The 21,973-nt window shown below is 36.2% G+C and overlaps 1 protein-coding gene across 1 annotated transcript in view; it reads right to left on the bottom strand.

Annotated features, from left to right (window-relative positions):
• LOC142336504 (protein SSUH2 homolog) overlaps positions 1–21,973 on the bottom strand; it is a 611,495-nt gene that overhangs the window by 111,129 nt on the left and 478,393 nt on the right. The gene's annotated exons all lie outside the window — the stretch shown is intronic.

Below are 21,973 nucleotides of genomic sequence, written 5' to 3'. Positions count from 1 at the left end.
TTTATGACTACTGTCCGCATTGAAACTGTCCCCAAAAGTTTCGTACTCATCAAAGTAAAATGAGCTTCTATGGAGGAAAAATATTACGAAAACTTTTGCACATATTTATCGAATTTTTCACTTTTATTTTTTAAACAAGTAAATTGAAAATATAAACCAGGTGCTAAATAATTCAAGTTAAAAATGTATACAAATCGTGTACAATGTTAAAAATCAAATTTTTTGGTTCCTTTTTTTAAAGGTAAAAATAACTTTTAAAGCCACCAATGTTCCTTTCCAACGGTACAAGTTTGAATTGTTGGAGCAGATGCTGTTTTAACATGCGTTTAAACTTTGAGCATGATTTGATGATCCGGACTTCACGCGGAAGTTTATTCCATTTTTGAATGCTTGTTTTTTGTAATGATCGACTGCTCGACCTTAGGAGAATTAGCTGTTCAGTTCTGTTGCTTTATCTTACTAAGACATTGCCACTTATAAAAAACTCTGAGTGCCGTCTGATTTCAGAAATGAAATATCATTCCTAAGTTTTGAAGCACTCATCTGGCTCTTTAAAAGTTCTGCAGGCAAAATGTCAGATTTTACTGAGATCTCTAGATCTCTCAAAATCTTTTCTCATATAACAAACTTTAATTCCCCAATTGATTTGTCGATCAATTCGCTGCATTGCCGAGAAATTCAAGTCCTGAAAAAAAAGTTAAACGCGAAAGGACTAGGGACTTGAATGGCATCAATCGCGCTTTCAGAGGTAAGTGATGACATGTAAGGTATATTGATCTAATCACTGTGGCCTTATTTGATAGGACTTTGTTGAGTTGTACATGAAAGTTTAATTTAGAATCAATAATTATACCCAAATATCTGCAGTGACTTTGGCTTAATTTCCTGTCCCCGAAAAAGTGTTGGATGAAAATTTTAATTTTTTTTCGAGATACAAAGAAAGTCAGTTTTACCGGTATTCATTGTTAATTTGTTTTGCTTTAGATAATTATCTATTTTCTCCAGTATTTCAGGAACACATTTTTCCACTTCGGCGACATTGCTTCTTCTAAATGGAAACTTGTGTCATCATCAAATTGAATTATGTCGAAGTCTCCTTGTACCTTTTCTCAAAAATCAATGTAATGAAAAACTAGTGGCCCTAAATCTGTTCCTTGTGGAAAACCATGGTTTGTTTTCAACCAATCTGAGTGAACATCATTTATCTTTACACACTGCTGTCTGTTTTTGAGAAATTAAGCAAATAAATCAACTGCACTTTCTGAAAAACCGTACGCTTCAATCTTTTTGAGAAAAATTTCGTTATCATAGTTTTCTTGTAATGCTTCGATCAAGTGTAAAACAGCATCTGTAGAAGACCTATGTTTTTGAAATCCAAACTGTGTACCGTTCAAAGTTTTTTAAATAAATTCGTTAACGTGATTGAGAAGTATGTGCTCAATGAGTTTTGCAAACTTCGGAGTAATTGAGATAGGCCTATAGTTCTCACAAATTTCTACATCACCCTTTTTTGTAGACCGGACTAGTGAAAGCAAGTTTCAAATTTTTTGGCAAAATTTTTTGACTAATCATTTGTTAAAAACAGACTGCATAAGAATTCCGATTGCAAACTTTGCTGCCTTGATTGCCCAAGGATTCAAAATGACTGGACCCGGAGACTTATTGCTGTCGAGTGAACCAATGGTATAATAGAGCTCCTTTAGTGTGACTTCTGAAGCAAAACATTTCCCTAAGTTCTATGCTAGAAAAATTTGGAGCGCTCAATTTTTGTCCTTTGTATGAGCCTAATTTTTGAAAATTATGCTGATACAATTTGCAATACTAGGTTCATTTTCTACGTCTCCGTCACCATCTAGTTTTTCTATAACGAGACACTCCCTTTGCTAATTTTTTCTTGAGGAAACTCCATTGTTCTTTACTTGTTGGTAATTCATTGAAAAATTGTTTGCAAAACTCCTTTTGTGCTGTTTTCAAAGGCCTATTAACTAAATTTCTCTGATACTTCAAACTGGTGTGCGCTTGCTTCCATGGGTTATTTTTCCAGATATTAAAAAGTCTGTTTTTCCGTGATTTTTCTCAGCTCTTTTGCTCGCCAAGGTTTTCTTTTCTGCAATTTATCTTTGTTTGAAATTTTTTATAAGTGGGGCTTTGCAACTCTAGAGTAGTACTGAAAAGATTTATGAAAACATTTTAAATGCTATTTCCATCTTTTTATTGATATAAGTTACTCTAGTCCTGACTTGAAAGATCAAGTCTAAATTTATTTACAGCTAACTTTCTTTGTTTCTACTGATATAACGTTGCTTCCTGTTTTTGGCGTCAACAAAAAAGTTGGTAGTGTACAAAACAATCAAGTGATCCATTTCAACTGATGTGAAAAATCTGAACCTCTTGGTTTAGGTTTTTGCTGGAAAACCAATGATCGATTAGTGTTATCCTTGGCTATTGGCTTGTGTTGATTTTTCTGTGTTTGGTAAAGTAAGTCCAAAATTGCTTGCAAATTTATCGAATAAATTCTCTTGTTATAATTTATTAAAATTGCCAAAAAGCAAAATTTCGCGAGTGATTGTGTACGCCGAGGAAGTTTCTGATATTATTTCGTCAATGAAATAGTTTCCCAAGTTTTTTTTGGACAATACGATATAATAATTAGGATTTTGTTAACCGATAGCCCAGATAATTCTACCCAAAAGGACTCAAAAAAGTTTTCATTTATTACAATTAGATCATTTCGCTAAATGAAAACTTTTGTGATCAATAAGATTTGTCTACACGTTGTAACTTTCGCTAACAAACGCCTTCTTTGACAGCAAGATAGTTTTTTGAGAAAAAGTGCGCTTTGTGTTTGGAACTGTTTTTTGTTTCAGTGACCCACTCTTTCGTGTTTTCACAGAATTGGAAGACAATACATAAAATGAACAAAGTTATTCCTAATTTTTTTCCTCGCACTTTTAAAAACTTGCTTATTGCTAATTAATGTCTTTGATAAGACTAAGCCAGAAGAGAACAAATTTGATTTTTGTGCAATCTGCTTGTTTATTTCCAAATGGTTTTCAGAATTTTAGAAGCACTGAGACCAGAATTTTTTCAATCTGATCAAACTTTACTCGTAAATACGACAATATTTTGACATTTTTTATGCTAGTAGTGTGATGAGGAAATGGCTCCTCAGAGTTTTGGGAGCCTTTTAATGAGGTTTATTGAATTGCTGCAATCTAATTACCTATCCCATGCTGAGGAGTTTAGCCAAAATTATGTAAGATCAGCGGTAACTAGCGTTGACAAGTCGGAAATTCCACCGCAATTTTCTTAGAAAACTCTGGGTTGAATGCGTTGAACTTACGTCTCTAAATTTAACGCAGAATTATGTAAGAAACATGCGGTGAATTTTTCGACATGTCAGCGCTGGTTACCGCTTATCTTCCATAATTTTGCATTGAATTTACCGTAGATCTTACATAATTTTGCGCTGATTTTAGCGCAGATCTTACATAATTTGGCGTTGAAATTATCGTTGATCTTAGATAAAATCAACGCTTAGACCCCTGGGTATGGCACTCGAACCAATGACCTGAATTATTGCCGCCTCTTCTACCACTGGGCCACGGAAGCTTATTTAGCCTACGAACCGCACTCTTTATATATCGGACTGTAGAATGACGTTTCAATAATTTCGGCGTTTCTAAGCTGAGATCTCACATAATTTTGTCTTCAATTTAGCGTTGATTTTACATAATTTTGCTTTGCAATCAGCAAAGGTTTTGTTCGGTTTCTGTTCAATTTTTGATCTACTTTTTTCTCCTTACAACATTTTCTGGTTTCTTATGCACGCAACCGTTTTTTGATCTTTTGAAAAAACCGCAAAAATGTGCCTAGCTACCTCATTCCATAATCCGAATACCCCTCCCACGTACCCCTTCCTCCACGTTACACCCCCCCCCCCCCCTCAACGTACCCCACACGATCCCCCCGACGGTCCCCCCACCTAACCCCAACCCGCACAAACACCCCCACTCCGCACGTCACGTACCCGCACCCCCACGTACCGCCCCCCATGTAGAATGCGTTTAATTTGTAAGAACAACGCTAAATTCAACGCAAAATAAATAAGATCTTTGCTAAATTCAACGCAAAATTATATAAGGTTTACGCTCAATTCAACGCAAAATTTTGTAAGACCTACGTTAAACTCATTGCAAAATTATGTAAGATGTAATCTAAATTCAACGCAAAAATTATGTAGGATCTACGCTAAATTCAACGCAAAATCATGTAAGATAAAATCACGATAAAATCAACACAATTATATGTACGATTGGTGTTGAATGCGTTGAATTCATGTAAAATCTAGGCTAAATTCAACGCAAAATATTAAAAATTGGCCTTGAATGCGTTGATTTTGTGTAAGATCTACGCTAAATTCAACGCAAAATATGTAACATCTGCGCTAAATTCAACGCAAAATATTGAACATCTGCGCTAAATTAAACGCAAAATGTGTAAGGTTGGCCTTGAATGCGTTGAATTTGTTAGATCTACGCTAAATTCAACGCAAAATACGTAAGATCTACGCTAAATTCAACTCAAAATATGTACGATCTACGCAAAATATGTAAGATTGGTGTTGAATGCCTTGATTATATGTATGAGCTACGCTAAATTCAACGCAAATTATGTAAGATTGGCCTTGAATATGTTGAGTTTTTGTAAGATCTACGCTAAATTCAACGCAAAATTTGTAAGATCTACGCTAAATTCAACTCAAAATATGTAGGATCTACGCTAAATTCAACGCAAAATATGAAAGATTGGCGTTGAATGCGTTGAATTTATGTAACATCTACGCCAAATTCAACCGAAAATATGTAAGAACTACGCTAAATTCAACGCAAAATACGCAAGATCTGCGCTAAATTCAACGCAAAATATGTAAGACTAGACTTGAATGCGTTGAGTTTATGTAAGATCTACGCTAATTTCAACGCAAAATATTGAACATCTGCGCTAAATTAAACGCAAAATGTGTAAGGTTGGCCTTGAATGCGTTGAATTTGTTAGATCTACGCTAAATTCAACGCAAAATACGTAAGATCTACGCTAAATTCAACTCAAAATATGTACGATCTACGCAAAATATGTAAGATTGGTGTTGAATGCCTTGATTATATGTATGAGCTACGCTAAATTCAACGCAAATTATGTAAGATTGGCCTTGAATGTGTTGAGTTTTTGTAAGATCTACGCTAAATTCAACGCAAAATTTGTAAGATCTACGCTAAATTCAACTCAAAATATGTAGGATCTACGCTAAATTCAACGCAAAATATGAAAGATTGGCGTTGAATGCGTTGAATTTATGTAACATCTACGCCAAATTCAACCCAAAATATGTAAGAACTACGCTAAATTCAACGCAAAATACGCAAGATCTGCGCTAAATTCAACGCAAAATATGTAAGACTAGACTTGAATGCGTTGAGTTTATGTAAGATCTACGCTAATTTCAACGCAAAATATGTAAGATCTGCGCTAAATTCAACGCAAATTATGTAAGATTGGCCTTGAATGCGTTGAATTTATGTAAGATCTACGCTAAATTCAACGCAAAATATGTAAGATCTACGCTAGATTCAACGCAAAACGTGTAAAAACGTTGATCTTACATAAATTCAACAACAATCTTACATAATTTTTTTCTTAGCGTTGACACTCTTGCGCAGGAACGGTACCTAAGTATCTTCCGCCCTCTCTGTTCAGCGTTATCTACCCCCTTAAGCCTCAGATAGTTATTGACAAACTAAGCGCTCATCTGTTATTTCAGAACCATTCGCCTCCATGTCAGTTGGTTGTTTCTTTTGGCTGATATGGCACCCGTAAACGTGCTAGTTTGCGTGTACATGCCAAACAAAACAAAGTGGCGCTGTTGTTGAGAGTAAAGCAAAGTTGGATGGACAATAGAAACGAAAGTTTCTTTGTTTCTACTGATAAAACGTTGCTTCCTGTTTTTAGCGTCAACAAGAAAGTTGGTAGTGTACAAAACAATCAAGTGATCCATTTCAACTGATGGGAAAAATCTGAACCTCTTGGTTTAGGTTTTTGCTGGAAAACCATTGATCGATTAGTGTTACGCCTTGGCTATTGGCTTGTGTTGATTTTTCTGTGTTTGATAAAGTAAGTCCAAAATTGCCTGCAAATTTATCGAATAAATTCTCTTGTTGATATAATTTATTAAAATTGCCAAAAAGCAAAATTTCGCGAGTGATTGAGTACGCCGAGGAAGTTTCTGATATTAATTCGTCAATGAAATAGTTTCCCAAGTTTTTTTTTGGACAATACGATGTATTAATTAGGATTTTGTTAACCGATAGCCCAGATAATTCTTCCCAAAAGGACTCAAAAAAGTTTTCATTTATTACAATTAGATCATTTCGCTAAATGAAAACTTTTGTGATCAATAAGATTTGTCTACACGTTGTAACTTTCGCTAACAAACGCCTTCTTTGACAGCAAGATAGTTTTTTGAGAAAAAGTGCGCTTTGTGTTTGGAACTGTTTTTTGTTTCAGTGACCCACTCTTTCGTGTTTTCACAGAATTGGAAGACAATACATAAAATGAACAAAGTTATTCCTAATTTTTTTCCTCGCACTTTTAAAAACTTGCTTATTGCTAATTAATGTCTTTGATAAGACTAAGCCAGAAGAGAACAAATTTGATTTTTGTGCAATCTGCTTGTTTATTTCCAAATGGTTTTCAGAATTTTAGAAGCACTGTGACCAGAATTTTTTATTTAATCTGATCAAACTTTTCTCGTAAATACGACAATATTTTGACATCTTTTATGAAGTTCGAGCCAGTATTGTGATAAGGAAATGGCTCCTCAGAGTTTTGGGAGCCTTTTAATGAGGTTTATTGAATTGCTGCAATCTAACTACCTATCCCATGCTGAGGAGTTTAGCCAAAATTATGTAAGATCAGCGGTAACTAGCGTTGACAAGTCGGAAATTTCACCGCAATTTTCTTAGAAAACTCTGGGTTGAATGCGTTGAACTTACGTCTTTAAATTTAACGCAGAATTATGTAAGAAACATGCGGTGAATTTTTCGACATGTCAGCGCTGGTTACCGCTTATCTTCCATAATTTTGCGTTGAATTTACCGTAGATCTTACATAATTTTGCGCTGAATTTAGCGCAGATCTTACATAATTTGGCGTTGAAATTATCGTTGATCTTAGATAAAATCAACGCTTAGACCCCTGGGTATGGCACTCGAACCAATGATCTGAATTATTGCCGCCTCTTCTACCACTGGGCCACGGAAGCTTATTTAGCCTACGAACCGCACTCTTTATAAATCGGACTGTAGAATGACGTTTCAATAATTTCGGCGTTTCTAAGCTGAGATCTTACATAATTTTGTCTTCAATTTAGCGTTGATTTTACATAATTTTGCCTTGCAATCAGCGAAGGTTTTGTTCGGTTTCTGTTCAATTTTTGATCTACTTTTTTTCTCCTTACAACATTTTCTGGTTTCTTATGCAACATCTGCGCTAAATTAAACGCAAAATGTGTAAGGTTGGCCTTGAATGCGTTGAATTTGTTAGATCTACGCTAAATTCAACGCAAAATACGTAAGATCTACGCTAAATTCAACTCAAAATATGTACGATCTACGCGAAATATGTAAGATTGGTGTTGAATGCCTTGAATATATGTATGAGCTACGCTAAATTCAACGCAAATTATGTAAGATTGGCCTTGAATGTGTTGAGTTTTTGTAAGATCTACGCTAAATTCAACGCAAAATATGTAAGATCTACGCTAAATTCAACTCAAAATATGTAGGATCTACGCTAAATTCAACGCAAGATATGAAAGCTTGGCGTTGAATGCGTTGAATTTATGTAACATCTACGCCAAATTCAAACCAAAATATGTAAGAACTACGCTAAATTCAACGCAAAATACGCAAGATCTGCGCTAAATTCAACGCAAAATTTGTAAGACTAGACTTGAAAGCGTTGAGTTTATGTAAGATCTACGCTAATTTCAACGCAAAATATGTAAGATCTGCGCTAAATTCAACGCAAATTATGTAAGATTGGCCTTGAATGCGTTGAATTTATGTAAGATCTACGCTAAATTCAACGCAAAATATGTAAGATCTACGCTAAACTGAACGCAAAATATGTAAGATCTACGCTAGATTCAACGCAAAACGTGTAAAAACGTTGATCTTACATAAATTCAACACCAATCTTACATAATTTTTTTTAGCGTTGACACCCTTGCGCGGGATGGTACCTAAGTATCTTCCGCCCTCTCTGTTCAGCGTTATCTACCCCCTTAAGCCTCAGATAGTTATTGACAAACTAAGCGCTCATCTGTTATTTCAGAACCATTCGCCTCCATGTCAGTTGGTTGTTTCTTTTGGCTGATATGGCACCCGTAAACGTGCTAGTTTGCGTGTACATGCCAAACAAAACAAAGTGGCGCTGTTGTTGAGAGTAAAGCAAAGTTGGATAGACAATAGAAACGAAAGCGACAATAGAAACGAAAGCAAAGTTGGATAGACAATAGAAACGAAGCTCAGTACTATGCGTATAAAAATTCCTCATTGACTCTTAGTCGAACTGAACGGTCAAATGACCTTTACACATCGAACGAACTTATTATATATGATCACAAATGTGTAAGGACCCTAATCTATCTAATATATTAAATGTAAGTCGCACTTGAACGAAATGGTTAACAACGCTCCTATCTTCACATGTTTTAGCGATTCTTAAACATGCAGCCTACACGACCACGCTTAAGTGCCTGATCTGCAAATTTTTTTTTTGCTCATTAAGCATACAGCTTAGAGAAAACAAGCGAGACAGAAATTCAATGACCAATATTTTTCGTATGTGGCCAATTCAATAGACAGCAGTAACAGAAGTCATTATCGCAAGGGAATAGACCTGTGGCTGTGAAGCGAGGGGCATGGGTTCGAGCCCGCATCGGTGCCAAAAATGGCCTGTTTTTTGTCTCAAAATTGGCAAATCTTGTTTTTCATTCACTACTGTGTTTATTTCTCGCTCCCTTCTTTATTTCCCTTCTTAATTATTCTTCCATATCTGATGTATTAAATGTAAGTCGCACTTCTACGCAATGGTTAACAACGCTCCTATCTTCACGTAATTTAACAATCTTTAAACAAGCAGCCTACACGACCATGCTTAAGTGCCTTATCTGCAAACGTTTTTTGCTCATTAAGCATACAGCTTAGAAAAAACAAGCGCGACACAAGGCCATCGACAAATATTTTTCGTATGTAGCCAATTCAATAGACAGCAGTAACAGGCGTCGGTAGCGCAAGGGATTAGACCTGTGGCTGTGAAGCGAGGGGCATGTTTTCGAGCCCGAGTTGGTGCCAAAAGTGGTCTCTTTTTTGTCTCAAAATTGGCAAATCTTGTTTTTCATTCACTACTGTGTTTATTTCTCGCTCCCTTTTTTATTTCCCTTCTTAATTATTCTTCTATATCTAATGTACTAAATGTAAGTCGCACTTCTACGCAATGGTTAACAATTCTCCTATCTTCACGTGTTTTAACAATCCTTCAACATGCAGCCTACACGATCATGCTTAAGTGCCTTATCTGCAAATGTTTTTTTTTGCTCATTAAGCATACAGCTTAGAAAAAACAAGCGAGACACAAAGCCTTCGGCCAATATTTTTCGTATGTAGCCAATTCAATAGACAGCAGTAACATGCGTCCGTAGCGCAAGGGATTAGACCTGTGGCTGTGAAGCGAAGGGCATGGGTTCGAGCCCGAGCCGGTGACAAAAGTGGACTGTCTTTTGTCTCAAAAATGGTGAATCTTGTTTTTCATCCACTACTATGTTTCGTTCTTGCTCCCTTCTTGATTTCCGTTCTTAAGTATTCTTCTATATCTATTCTATTGTATTAAATGTAAGTCGCACTTCTAAGCAATGGTTGACAACGCTCCTATCTTCACTTGTTTTAACAATCATTAAACATGTAGCCTATACAACCATGCTTAAGTGGCTTATCTGCAAACGTTTTTTTGCTAATTAAGCATACAGCTTAGAAAAAACAAGCGAGACACAAAGCCATCGACAAATATTTTTCGTATGTAGCCAATTCAATAGACAGCAGTAACAGGCGTCGTTAGCGCAAGGGATTCGTTTTGTGGCTGTGAAGCAAGGGGCATGGGTTCGAGACCGAGTCGGTGCCGAAAGTGGACTCTGTTTTTTGTCTCAAAAATGGTGAATCTTGTTTTTCCTCCAATAATGTGTTTCGTTCTTGGTCCATTGTTTATTTCCTTTCTTATTTTTTCTTCTATATCTAATGTATTAAATGTAAGTCGCACTTCTACGCAATGCTTAACAATGCTCCTATCTTCACGTGTTTTAACAATCCTTAAACATGCAGCATATCCGACCATGCTTAAGTGCTTTATCTGCAAATGTTTTTTTGCTCATTAAGCATACAGCTTAGAAAAAAAACAAGCGAGACACAAAGCCATCGACAAATATTTTTCGTATGTAGCCAATTCAAAAGACAGCAGTAACAGGCGTCGGTAGCGCAAGGGATTAGACCTGTGGCTGTGAAGCGAGTGGCATGGGTTCGAGCCCAAGTCGGTGCGAAAAGAGGACTCTGGCTTTTGTTTCAAAAATGGTGAAACTTGTTATTCACCCACTGCTGCGTTTCGTTCGTACTCCCTTCTTTATTTCCCTTCTTAATTTTTCTTCTATATCTAATGTATTAAATGTAAGTCGCACTTCTACGCAATGGTTGACAACGCTCCTATCTTCACTTGTTTCAACAATCCTTAAACATGCAGCCTACACGACCATGCTTAAGTGCCTTATCTGCAAACGTTTTTTTTTGCTCATTAAGCATACAGCTTAGAAAAAACAAGCGAGACACAAAGCCATCGGCCAATATTTTTTGTATGTAGCCGATTCAATAGACAGCAGACACAGGCGTCGGAAGCGCAAGGGATTAGAACTGTGGCTGTGAACAGAGGGACATGAGTTGGAGCCCGAGTCGGTGCCAAAAGTGGACTCTGTTTTTTGTCTCAAAAATGTTGAATCTTGTTTTTTATCCACTACTGTGTTTCGTTCTTGCTCCTTTCTTTATTTCTCTCCTTATTGATTCTTCTATATCTTCTCTTCTCTAGTATATTAAATGTAAGTCGAACTTGAACGCAATGGTTTACAACGCTCCTATATTCACATGTTTTAACTATTCTTAAACATGCAGCCTACACGGCCATGTTTAACTGCCTGATCTGCGAATGTTTTTCTGCTCATAAAGCATACAGCTTAGCAAAAACAAGCTAGACAAAAATCCATCGACCAATATTCGTATGTAGCCACTACGGAGAGACAGCAGTAACAGGCGTTGGTAGTGCAAGTTATTAGACCTGTGGCTGTGAAGCGAGGGGCATGGGTTCGAGACCGTGTCGGTGCAAAATATGGCCTCTGTTTTTTGTGTCAAAAATGGTGACTCTTGTTTTTCATCCACTACTGTGTTTCTGTCTCGCTCCCATCTATATTTCCCTTCTTATTGATTCTTCTATATCTAATATATTAAATGTAAGTCGCACTTGAACGAAATGGTTAACAACGCTCATATCTTCACATGTTTTAACAGTCCTTAAACATGCAGCCTACACGACCATGCTTAAGTGCCTGATCTGCAAATGTTTTTCTGCTCATTAAGCATACAGCTTAGCAAAAACAAGCGAGACAAAAAGCCGTCGACCAATATTTTTCGTATGTATCCAGTTCAATAGACAACAGTAACAAGCGTGGGTAACGCAATGGATTAGACCTGTGACTGTGAAGAGAGGGGCCTGGGTTCGATCCCGAGTGGTGGAGGGAAAGTATGCATCGTTTACAGGGATGGTAGTTGGTTGTCTTTTTCTTCCCCTCTTCATTTCTTTGTTTTTTTGTTACTTATATCTTCTTTTCGTTCTTTCTTTATCTTTTCTTTCTTTCACCATTTCTTTCTCTCCCTCTCATCTACTATATTAAATAGACGCACTTGAACGCAATGTTTAGCAGCGCTCCTATGTTCACATGTTTTAACGTTCTTTTAGAATGCAGTCCACACAATCTTGCCCAAGAGCCTGCTCTTTAAATGTTTTTTTTTTCGCTCATTAAGCATACAGCTTAGCAAAAACAAGCGAAACAAAAAAGACATTGATAAAAATTTTGCTTATTTAGCCAGTACCGATTGACAGCAGCAGCAGGCGTCTGTAGCACAAGGGATTATACCTGTAGCTGTCAAGCGAGGGACATGGGTTCAAGCCCAAGTAGGGGAGGAAAAGGATGTATAATGTACTCGGAATCAAATTTGGGATTTGGTTGTCTTTTTCTCCCCCTCTTCGTTTCTTTGCTTTTTAAATTTATATAATGCTTCTGTTATTTATTTATTCCTTCATCTTTTATTTTTTTCTCTATTCCTTTCTCTCGCCCTCATCTAATATTATGAAAGTAAATTGCATTTGAGCGCAAATGTTAACAGCGCTACTATCGTCACATGTTTAACGGCCCTTGAACAGGCAGCATACACCACCACGCTTAGTCGTTTAATCTGCTATTGTGTTTTGCTCATAAAGCATACAGCTTAGCAAAAAGAAGCGATAAAAAAAGCCATTGACCAAAACTTTGCGTATGTAGCCAGTTCAACAGACAAACGCAACAGGCTTCGGTAGCGCAAGGGGATTAGACTATGGCTGTGAAGCGAGATTCATGGATTCGAGCCCAAGAAGGGAGGAAAAACATTTAACATTTATCAAGAAGGGAGGATAAAAAATGGGGAGTTGATTGTCTTTTTCTTCCCTTCCTCATTTCTTTGCTTTTATTTGTTACTTATGTCTTCTTTTTGTTCTTGCTTTATTCCTTCATCTTTTGTTTCTTTCTCCATTTCATTCTCTTCCTCTCATCTGTTATATTAAATGTAAGTCGCACTTGAACGCAACGGTTATCACCGCTCCAGCTTCTGTTTTTTTGGCTCAAAAATGGTGAATCCTGTTTTCGTTCTTGCTCCCTCCTTTATTTTCCTTCTTGTTTATTCTTCTATATCTAATATATTAAATGTAAGTCGCACTTGAACGCAATGATTAACAATGCTCCTATATTCACTTATTTTAAACATGCACACTTTTCTTAAACATGCAGCCTACACGGCCATGTTTAACTGCCTGATCTGCAAATGTTTTTCTGCTCATTAAGCAGACAGCTTAGCAAAAACAAGCGAGACAAAAAGCCATCGACCAATATTCGTATGTAGCCACTACGGATAGACAACAGTAACAGGCGTCAGTAGTGCAAGGTAGTAGAGCTGTAGCTGTGAAGCGAGGGGCATGGGTTCGAGACCGTGTCGGTGCAAAATATGGCCTCTGTTTTTTGTGTCAAAAATGGTGACTCTTGTTTTTCATCCACTACTGTGTTTCTGTCTCGCTCCCATCTATATTTCCCTTCTTATTGATTCTTCTATATCTAATATATTAAATATAAGTCGCACTTGAACGAAATGGTTAACAACGCTCCTATCTTCACATTCTTTAAACAATTAACGATTCTTTAACATGCAGCCTACACGACCATGTTTAAGTGCCTGCTCTGCAAATGTTTTTTTTGCTCATTAAGCATACGGCTTAGCAAAAACAAGCGAGACAGAAAGCCATCGACCATTATTTTTCAGTTGACAACAGTAACAGGCGTCGGTAGCGCAATGGATTAGACCTGTGGTGGTGAAGAGAGGGACATGGGTTCGATCCCGAGTTGTGGAGGAACAGGATGCATCGTTTACTGGGATAAAAAATTGGTAGTTGGTTGTCTTTTTCTTCCGCTCTTCATTTCTTTGCTTTTATTTGTTACTTCTATCTTCTTTTTGTTCTTTCTTTATTCTTTTATCTTTTCTTTCTTTCACCATTTCTTTTTCTCCCTCTCATCTACTATATTAAATGTAAGCACTTGAACGCAATGTTTAGCAGCGCTCCTGTGTTCACATGTTTTAGCGAACCTTAAGAATGCAGTCCACACAATCATGCCTAAGAGCCTGCTCTGCAAATGTTTTTTTTTTTCGCGCATTAAACATACGGCTTAGCAAAAACAAGCGAAACAAAAAAGACATTGATAAAAATTTTGCTTATGTAGCCAGTACCGATTGACAGCAGCAGCAGGCGTCTGTAGCACAAGGGATTATACCTCTAGCTGTGAAGTGAGGGACATGGGTTCAAGCCCAAGTAGGGGAGGAAAAGGATGTATAATGTATTCGGAATTAAATTTGGGATTTGGTTGACTTTTTCTTCCCTTTTTCGTTTCTGTGCTTTTTGAATTTATATATTCCTTTTGTTATTTCTTTATTCCTTCATCTTTTATTCCTTTCTCCATTCCTTTCTCCCCCTCATCTAATATATTGAATGTAAATTGCATTTGAGCGCAATGGTTAACAGCGCTACTATCGTCACATGTTTAACGGCCCTTAATCATGCAGCATACACCACCACGCTTAAGCGTCTAATCTGCTATTGTGTTTTGCTCCTTAAGCATACAGCTTAGCAAAAAGAAGCGATACAAAAAAGCCATTGACCAAAACTTTGCGTATGTAGCCAGTTCAGCAGACAAACGCAACAGGCTTCGGTAGCGCAATGGGATTAGACTACGGCTGTGAAGCGAGGGTCATGGATTCGAGCCCAAGTAGGGAGGAAAAGGATTTATCATTTCCTGGGATAAATAAATAAAAACGGTGAGATTGTCTTTTTCTTCCCTTCCTCATTTCTTCGCTTTTATTTGTTACTTGTATCTTCTTTTTGTTCTTTGTTCCTTCATCTTTGTTTACTTTCTCCATTTCATTCTCTTCCTCTCATCTGTTATATTAAATGTAAGTCGCACTTGAACGCAACGGTTATCACCGCTCCAGCTTCTGTTTTTTGGCTCAAAAATGGTGAATCCTGTTTTCGTTCTTGCTCCCTTCTTTATTTCCCTTCTTGTTTATTCTTCTATATCTAATATATTATATGTAATTCGCACTTGAACGCAATGGTTAACAACGCTACTATATTCACAAGTTTTAACTATTCTTATACATGCAGCCTACACGGCCATGTTTAGCTGCCGGATCTGCAATTGTTTTTCTGCTCATGAAGCATACAGCTTAGCAAAAACAAGCTAGACAAAAAGCCATCGACCAATATTCGTATGTAGCCACTACGGAGAGACAGCAGTAACAGGCGTTGGTAGTGCAAGTTATTAGACCTGTAGCTGTGAAGCGAGGGGCATTGGTTCGAGACTGAGTTGGTGCAAAATATGGCCTCTGTTTTTTGTGTCAAAAATGTTGAATCTTGTTTTTCATCCACTACTGTGTTTCCTTGCTCCCTTCTTTATTTCCCATCTTATTGGTTCTTCTATATCTAATATATTAAATTTAGGTCGCACTTGAACGAAATGGTTAACAACGCTCCTATCTTCACATTCTTTAAACAATTAACGATTCCTAAACATGCTGCCTACACGCCCATGCTTAAGTGCCTGATCTGCAAATGTTTTTTTTCGCTCATTAAGCATACGGCTTAACAAAAACAAGCGAGACAAAAAGCCATCGAGCAATATTTTTCAGTTGACAACAGTAACAGGCGTCGGAAGCGCAATGGATTGGACCTGTGGTTGTGAAGAAAGGGGCATGGGTTCGATCCCGAGTTGTGGAGGAACAGGATGCATCGTTTACTGGGATAAAAAATTGGTAGTTGGTTGTCTTTTTCTTCCGCTCTTCATTTCTTTGCTTTTATTTGTTACTTCTATCTTCTTTTTGTTCTTTCTTTGTTCCTTTATCTTTTCTTTCTTTCACCATCTCTTTCTCTCCCTCTCATCTACTATATTAAATGTAAGCACTTGAACGCAATGTTTAGCAGCGCTCCTATGTTCACATGTTTTAACGATCCTTAAAAATGCAGTCCACACAATCATGCCTAAGAGCTTGCTCTGCAAATGTTTTTTTCGCTCATTAAGCATACGGCTTAGCAAAAACAAGCGAAACAAAAAAGACATTGATAAAAATTTTGCTTATGTAGCCAGTACCGATTGACAGCAGCAGCAGGCGTCTGTAGCACAAGGGATTATACCTGTAGCTGTCAAGCAAGGGACATGGGTTCAAGCCCAAGTAGGGGAGGAAAAAGATGTATAATGTTCTCGGAATCAAATTTGGGATTGGGTTGTCTTTTTCTTCCCTTCTTCGTTTCTTTGCTTTTTAAATTTATATATTCCTTTTGTTATTTCTTTATTCCTTCATCTTTTATTTCTTTCTCCATTCCTTTCTCTCCCCCTCATCTAATATATTGAATGTAAATTGCATTTGAGCGCAATGGTTAACAGCGCTACTATCGTCACATGTTTAACGGCCCTTAAACATGCAGCATACACCACCACGCTTAAGCGTCTAATCTGCAATTGTGTTTTGCTCTTTAAGCATACAGCTTGGCAAAAAGAAGCGAGACAAAAGAGCCTTCTCTTTTTCTCTTTTTCTTTTTGGCCTTTCGTCTCTTTTCTCTTCTCTTTTTTCTCTTCATTTGCCTTCCTTTATCTCTTTTTTTCTCGCTCTCATTTCCATTTTTCTATTTTTTTCTGCCTTCTGCTTTTTTTGTTGCTTTTTCTTTTGCTTCTTTATCTTTCGTTTCTTTTTATTCTCTCTGTATTGTTTTGTTTCTCTTTCTTTTCTGGATTTTTTTCTCTCCCTTTGTATCCTGCTTTTCTCTTCTTTTTCTTTTTTCCTGAATTTCTGATTTGCTTTTCGCGCTTTCTTTTCTCTCCTTACCTTCTTTGTATTTTTTAGGTTCTGTCTTTTCTCTCTTTTCTGTCTTTATTTCTGTATTTTTTTCTCCCCTCTCGTTCCTTTCGGTCTTCCTTTTTCTGTCTCTCTTTTTCGCGTCTTTTTGCTTTCTTTTCTCTTTCCTTTCTGTCTACCTCTTTATCTTTCTTTTCTCTTGCTCTCTTTTCTCTTCTGTTTCTTTTCTCTTTTCTGTTTCTTTTTCTGCCTTTCTTCTCTTTTTTGTTCCATTGAATTCCTTGTGTTCGTTTTTTCTATTCTTTTTTGCTTTTCTTTCTAATGCCTTTCTCTTCTGTTCTTCTCTTTCATTTTTTCTTCAATTTTTCGTTCTTTCCGCTTTCCTTTCCATTTTGTCTTTCTCTTGCTGTTCTCTTTTTGTTTTGACTGTCTTCTGCCTTTTCTTTCTTTTCTTTTTATTTTCGTTTCTGTCTCTTTTCTCTGTATCGTTTCTTTCTCTTTTTTCTGTCTTTTTGTTCTCTTTTTTCCTTTCTTTTCACTTTCTATTCTCTTGTTTTTCAATTTTCTTCTTTCTGTTTTTTCTCATCTTTTTTTTTCTCTTTCCTTTATCTATTTCTTTTCTCTTTTTTTGCATTTCCTCTGTCTTTCTTTTGTCTTTGTTTTGTCTTTTTCTCTTCTGTCTTTTTCTCATTCTTTTTGCCCTCTTTGCTCTTCTCTCGTTTCTCTCTTCAGTTTCTCGTTCCTGGACCTGTGGTTGTGAAGAAAGGGGCATGGGTTCGATCCCGAGTTGTGGAGGAACAGGATGCATCGTTTACTGGGATAAAAAATTGGTAGTTGGTTGTCTTTTTCTTCCGCTCTTCATTTCTTTGCTTTTATTTGTTACTTCTATCTTCTTTTTGTTCTTTCTTTGTTCCTTTATCTTTTCTTTCTTTCACCATCTCTTTCTCTCCCTCTCATCTACTATATTAAATGTAAGCACTTGAACGCAATGTTTAGCAGCGCTCCTATGTTCACATGTTTTAACGATCCTTAAAAATGCAGTCCACACAATCATGCCTAAGAGCTTGCTCTGCAAATGTTTTTTTCGCTCATTAAGCATACGGCTTAGCAAAAACAAGCGAAACAAAAAAGACATTGATAAAAATTTTGCTTATGTAGCCAGTACCGATTGACAGCAGCAGCAGGCGTCTGTAGCACAAGGGATTATACCTGTAGCTGTCAAGCAAGGGACATGGGTTCAAGCCCAAGTAGGGGAGGAAAAAGATGTATAATGTTCTCGGAATCAAATTTGGGATTGGGTTGTCTTTTTCTTCCCTTCTTCGTTTCTTTGCTTTTTAAATTTATATATTCCTTTTGTTATTTCTTTATTCCTTCATCTTTTATTTCTTTCTCCATTCCTTTCTCTCCCCCTCATCTAATATATTGAATGTAAATTGCATTTGAGCGCAATGGTTAACAGCGCTACTATCGTCACATGTTTAACGGCCCTTAAACATGCAGCATACACCACCACGCTTAAGCGTCTAATCTGCAATTGTGTTTTGCTCTTTAAGCATACAGCTTGGCAAAAAGAAGCGAGACAAAAGAGCCATTGACAAAAACTTTGGGCATGTAGCCAGTTCAACAGACAAACGCAACAGGCTTCGGTAGCGCAATGGGATTAGACTATGGCTGTGAAGCGAGGGTCATGGATTCGAGCCCAAGTAGTGAGGAAAATGGTTTATAATTTCCTGGGATAAAAAAATGGGTAGTTGATTGTCTTTTCTGTGTTTCCTGTCTGCCTTTCTTTTGCCTTTGTTTTGTCTTTTTCTCTTCTGTCTTTCTTTTCTCGTTTTCTTTTCTGTTCTTTTTCTGCCTTTCTCATTCCTTTTGCCCTCTTTTGTTCTTCTCTCTTGTTTCTCTTCACTTTCTCGTTCTTTTTCCTTTTTTGCCCTTGACTCTCGCTTCTCTTTCTTTACTGTCTTTCGTCTCTGTCTTTCTTCTGTCCTTATTCTGACCTTCTTTTCTGCCTTTCCTTTTTTCCTTTCTTTCTTTTCTCTTTTTCTTTTTGGCCTTTCGTCTCTTTTCTCTTCTTTTTTCTCTTCATCTGCCTTCCTTTATCTCTTTTTTTCTCGCTCTCATTTCCATTTTTCTATTTTTTTCTGCCTTCTGCTTTTTTTGTTGCTTTTTCTTTTGCTTCTTTATTTTCGTTTCTTTTTATTCTCTCTGTATTGTTTTGTTTCTCTTTCTTTTCTGGATTTTTTTCTCTCCCTTTGTATCCTGCTTTTCTCTTCTTTTTCTTTTTTCCTGAATTTCTGATTTGCTTTTCGCGCTTTCTTTTCTCTCCTTACCTTCTTTGTATTTTTTAGGTTCTGTCTTTTCTCTCTTTTCTGTCTTTATTTCTGTATTTTTCTCTCCCCTCTCGTTCCTTTCGGTCTTCCTTTTTCTGTCTCTCTTTTTCGCGTCTTTTTGCTTTCTTTTCTCTTTCCTTTCTGTCTACCTCTTTATCTTTCTTTTCTCTTGCTCTCTTTTTTCTTCTGTTTCTTTTCTCTTTTCTGTTTCTTTTTCTGCCTTTCTTCTCTTTTTTGTTCCATTGAATTCCTTGTGTTCCTTTTTTCTATTCTTTTTTGCTTTTCTTTCTAATGCCTTTCTCTTCTGTTCTTCTCTTTCATTTTTTCTTCAATTTTTCGTTCTTTCCGCTTTCCTTTCCATTTTGTCTTTCTCTTGCTGTTCTCTTTTTGTTTTGACTGTCTTCTGCCTTTTCTTTCTTTTCTTTTTATTTTCGTTTCTGTCTCTTTTCTCTGTATCGTTTCTTTCTCTTTTTTCTGTCTTTTTGTTCTCTTTTTTCCTTTCTTTTCACTTTCTATTCTCTTGTTTTTCAATTTTCTTCTTTCTGTTTTTTCTCATCTTTTTTTTTCTCTTTCGTTTATCTATTTCTTTTCTCTTTTTTTGCATTTCCTCTGTCTTTCTTTTGTCTTTGTTTTGTCTTTTTCTCTTCTGTCTTTTTCTCATTCTTTTTGCCCTCTTTGCTCTTCTCTCGTTTCTCTCTTCAGTTTCTCGTTCCTTCTCGTTTTCTCTCTTCTCTGTCGCTTCTCTTTTTCTGTCTTTCGTTATTGTCCTTCTTTCGCAATTTTTTCCTGTCCTTCTTTTCTGTCTTTCCTTTCTTTCGTTTCTTTCTTTTCTCTCTTGCTCGTCTCTTTCTTTTCTGTCTTGCTCTTCTCTTTTTTCTCTTGCTTATGTTTCTTTTCTGTCTTTTGTCTCTTTTTTCTGTTCTGTTTTCTGTTATGATTTACTCTTATCTCTTTCTTCTTTTTCTCGCTCTCATTTCTATTTTCCATCGTTTCCTGCTTTTCTTCTGCTTTGTTTTCTTGCTTTTCTCTTCTTTTTTCGTTTCTTTCTCTTTAATCTGTATTGCTTCTTTTTCTCTGTCTATTCTATTTTTCTCTATTTTTGTATCATTCCTTTCTCTTCGTTTTCTTTTCTCGTTCTTTTCAGATTTGCTTTTCCCGCTTTGTTTTCTTCTTATTTTTCTGTCTTCTCACCTTTTTTTTCTGTCTTTTCTTCTCTCCTCTCTCTCTCTCTTTCCTTTCTCTTTCTTTTCTGTCTCTTCTCTTTTGCTTCTTTCTTTCTCTTCGCCTCCTTTTCTCTTTCCTTTCGGTCTTTCTTCATCACTTTTCTCTTCTTTTCTTTTCTCTTTTGTTTCTTTTCTCTTTTCTGTTTTTCTGCTTTTCTTCTCTTTTGTTTGTTTTTTCTTTTTTTTTCTTTTTTTCTTTTCTTTTCTGTCTTTCTTTCTAATGCCTTTCTCTTTTGTTTTTCTCTTTTTTCTTCAATTTTTGATTCTTTTCGCTTTTCTTTCTGTTTTTTCTTTCTCTTGCTTTTCTCTTTCTGTTCTGACTGTCTTCTGCCTTTTCTTTCTTTTCTTTATCTTCTTTCTTTCGTTTCCGTATCTTTTCTCTCTATCGTTTTTTTCTCTTTCTGTTCTGTCTTTTCTCTCTGCCTTTCTCTCTTGCTTTTCTTTTTCTTCTTTCTCTATCTTTCGTTTCCGTCTCTTTTCTCTCTATCGTTTTCTCTCCTTTTCTCTTCTTTTCGCTTTCTTTCCTCTTTAGTTTTTGTCTATCTTTTTATCTTCTTTGTTCTTTCTTTGCTCTCTTTCTGTTCTTTTTCTTTACTCTCTTGGTTTTCTCTTTCCTGTCTTTCGTTTCTGTATTTCTTTGCTCTTCTGTTTCTTTTCCTTCTTTGTTTTGTGTTTTTTTCGCTTTTGCTTTTCTTGTTTTGCTGCCTTTCTTCTCTTTTGTTTGTTTACTTTCTCCTTTTTTCACCTTCTATTCTCTGTTTTTTTTTCTCTTTGTTTTTTTTTACCTTTTCTTCCATTCTTCGCTTTTGTTCCTTTTTAATGTTTTTTTTCTTTACTTCTTTGTTATTTTCTATTTTCTTTCTGTTTTTTCTTTATCTCTTGCTTTTCTCTTTTTTTTCTGCCCTCTTCTTCATTTTGTCTCTTTTTTTCTATCTTGCTTTTCACTTTCTTTTCTCTCCTTCGTTTTCGTCCTTCTTTTCTTTCTTTTTTTCTTTTTCTGTTCTATCTTTTTATTGTTTTTATCTTTTCTCTCTATCTCTACTCTGCTTTTTTTTCTTTTCTTTCATTTCTCTCTTGCTTTTCTCTCTTTTCTTTTCTTTTTTGAATTGCTTTTCGCTATTGTTTTTCGTTCGATATCTTTTCTCCGTTTCTCTTAATTTTTGTTTTTTCTTTTTAATTTGTCTGCTTTTCTGTTCTGTCTTTTTTCTGTCCTTTTCTCTCTTGGTTTTTTCTCTTTCTTTTCGGTTATTCTTTTTAGTCTTCTTTCTATTTCGTTTCTCTCCTTTTCGCTGTCTTTTCTCTTTTTTCTTTCTTTTTATCTCTTGCTTTTCTTTTTCTTTTCGGTCTTTCTTCTCTCGCTTGCTTTTCTCTTTCTTCCATTTTCTCTCTTTTCTGTCTTCTCTTTTTTCCTCTTTCTTTTCTGCTCATTTGTCTTCCTTACTTTTCTCTTTCGTTTCTTTTCTCTTTGTTCTGTTCTTTTTCTGCCTTTCTCTTTTTTGTTTCCTCTTTCAATTTTTTGTCATTCAATTCTCTTTTTCTCTTCTGTTCTTTTATGCCTTTCTTTGGTTCCTCTCTTTCGTTTTTTCTTTGGGTTTTCGCTATTTTTTCTCCTTTCTGTTTT

Source organism: Convolutriloba macropyga, chromosome 3, assembly GCF_964194025.1.
Source record: "Convolutriloba macropyga chromosome 3, txConMacr16.3, whole genome shotgun sequence".
Lineage (NCBI taxonomy): Eukaryota > Metazoa > Xenacoelomorpha > Acoela > Convolutidae > Convolutriloba > Convolutriloba macropyga.
This window is presented reverse-complemented; position numbering and strand designations above follow the sequence as displayed.